The sequence below is a fragment of the Aedes aegypti genome, chromosome 2 (assembly GCF_002204515.2).
Source record: "Aedes aegypti strain LVP_AGWG chromosome 2, AaegL5.0 Primary Assembly, whole genome shotgun sequence".
Taxonomy (NCBI): domain Eukaryota; kingdom Metazoa; phylum Arthropoda; class Insecta; order Diptera; family Culicidae; genus Aedes; species Aedes aegypti.
In genome coordinates, this window is record NC_035108.1 from 412,837,962 (window position 1) to 412,841,007 (window position 3,046).

The window sequence follows — 3,046 nt, forward strand, 5'->3', positions numbered from 1 at the left end:
CGAGTGCCCCCTCTGAAAGCGGTATATTTCTAGTTATTTAGCAATTGCTAAAATAAACCGCCAGTGAAGAATAAAACATATTCAGCATTTGTTGGTTTGATTGGGCAGTAATTGTGCGGTAAATTATATTTAGACAGTTTAATAATCATACCATAGCATCTTATGAGCGAATTCATGGATATAATGTGATTTGAAAAAAGTGAAATTGTGGCAACCGGAGTGATATTAATATGGCGGGACCATAATTGATTGATTCACCGACAAATGCACACTGCTATAATTCGGCATTTGTGGATGTAAAATTGCCTTAATAAATGCTGATCGAAGATGATTCAGCTTTTTTTCGCATTTTATGGTAACTAAGCAGCATTCAACAAACTTTGACAGTTTGAGGGTGCTGTTTTGAAGAATCTACACACCAAATTTTCAATCAATCTTCCAGCAATTTCGTTTGCTGAAACCAATCCGGCAATACACTATTTTACTGATGTACAGCATTTCTGAAATTGTTTACTGGAATTCAGTAATCCAACTTGCAAGTTGCATGTAAAAAAAAAACAATACTTAGATACGTTATTGAGGACAACATGCCAAATCAATTTCTGTTGAGGAATCTTGTGAAATTATCAATAATTACATCACCACAGTAGCTGGCTAGGAAAACCCCAAGGCTCTCACGAATAAGTCCATTTGGTCTCATCATCTAACACCTATATATAGTCCAATTTTCTTTGCGTCCCACTGACCTCAACTAAGGGATTTTTCCTATCAACGACTTAGATTCTAACGAATATTTTGGAGCAGACAATATTCCGCCATCAAATCTTAAGATGAACCATACCAAATTTTCAACAATTTTATCTGACATGTGCTGCAATGAAATTTTTACAATAAGAGAATACCCGGTGATTCCAACTAAGCTTGCAAATATCACCAATTTCCACACTTTCAGTGAACAACAACATTTTTGAATAGCTTATCTTGAACAAGATAACACAATTCTTCGAGCTATATAATGTTCTAAATCCGCTCGAGTACGGATTCATGCGAGGTTGCAGTACAACTTCTGCAGTGGTTGAATTAGTCGACAATGTTATAAAGCAAATAGAGACGAAAAAATATTTGGAGGCCTTTTCAATGACTTGAAAAAAGCCTTCGATCAGTACGGCGGATGAGGGAGACGTGCCAACTCCCACAATAGGTGAAGTTAAAGATGGTATCAAACAGCTCAAGATCAATAAAGCAGCTGGAAACGATGGTATTGGAGCGGAATTTATTAAAATGGGCCCGGACAGGTTGGCCACTTGTATGCACCGATTGAAAGCCAGGATCTGGGATACAGAACAGCTACCGGAGGAGTGGAAGGAGGGAATAATATACCCAATATACAAAAAGGGTGACAAGTTAGAATGTGAGAACTATGGACAGATCACCATTCTTAACGCAGCCTATAAAGTGCTTTCCCAGATCATTTTCCACCGTCTATCGCCACTGGCAAGCAGATTTGTGGGAAGTTATCAAGCCGGTTTTGTGGACGGGTGATCGACGACAGACCAAATCTTTATGTTGTGTCGCGAATATCAAGTCCCTACGCACCACCTATTCATCTATTTCAAAGCGGCCTATGATACCATCGACCGCGAAGAGCTATGGAAGATTATGGACGAGAATGGTTTTCCCGGGAAACTGACTAGACTGATTAAAGCAACGATGGATAGTGTACAGTGCATTATCGGGCCCGTTTGAAACACGCAAAGGACTTCGACAAGGTGATGATCTTTCCTACCTCCTGTTCAATATTGCGCTAGAAGGTGTTATGAAACGGGCGGGCTTCAACATGCGGGGCACGATCTTCAATAAATCCAGCCAGTTCATCTGCTTTGCTGACGACGTGGACATTGCCTGAAGAACGTTCCAGGTGGTTTCTGAACAGTATACTAGGCTGAAACGTGAAGCAGATCGGGTTGGATTGAAGATAAATACGTCAAAGACGAAATATCTGCTGGCTGGAGGAACCGAGCGCGATAGAGCTCACATTGGTAGACGCGTGATGATCGACCAAAGGTAACACCTAGATTTTTTTCCTTTCTCACTAACCAACACCCTTCCCGTAGTAATTGTGGAGTTTCAGAGGTATTCTCGGTCTCAAGAAGCAACAATCATTACACCCTGAAATTCCTTCCCCATCCCAACTGTCTGTAAGGACTTGGCCGGTGACGATATTGATCAATAAAATGAGATCTGAACTTCGAGAATAAGCGGAAAGTTCCATCCCTCGTTCATTTGGATCAAAGTGTAATTCTTAACAGTTTCGATCAATCACGGAGTAGCAACCATTGACATGTACAGTCAGTCTATGCTATGCTGCTATAGTATGTATTACATGTTACAGTTTAAGGACTATTGAAAACAAATGAAAAAAGGGTCGATTTTCAATTGCAGATAAATGTATGAGTGCTTGTCAAACACTAAGAGACGTAACGCCAGCTATTTAGAACCCTATCAGAACCTGCCAACAAGAGTATTTGAAGATTATTAGATTGTTATGAAAATTCGGGCTATATTTATCATACATATTACTTTTAAAATGATTGAGCCCATTGATTGTTACCCACTTGTCAATCCAAAATTTTCCACAAAACTCTCGCTTCATCATTCTCCCCAGGTGCTTTTCCCACCTCCAGCCGATCGGAAAAGAGACACGTATGCTTATTATCCCCATTCACTGATAAACATAAAAATAAAGGATCAATTTTTCAATTATCCCTTTTTTCCGTCTGTCAAGCACCCTGAATTCTCGTTGTTTGTGCTCCGGCTCTCAAGTGGAGCCAACAAGTGGAGAGTTCTGGTAAAGTGGAAAATTAACCGAAAAAAGGAACAACACCAAACTCGACGTTCGAACAACTGACGACAGGACCAAAAGGTGGAGGGTGCAGCAAAAGGGCGCCATCCACCCGAACTCAAACAACAACAAGTCCGAGAAAATCCATAATAAGCCTCGATTTTCAATTTTCTCCTGAAGCTCTTGAATCCCTTCACTCCCGCT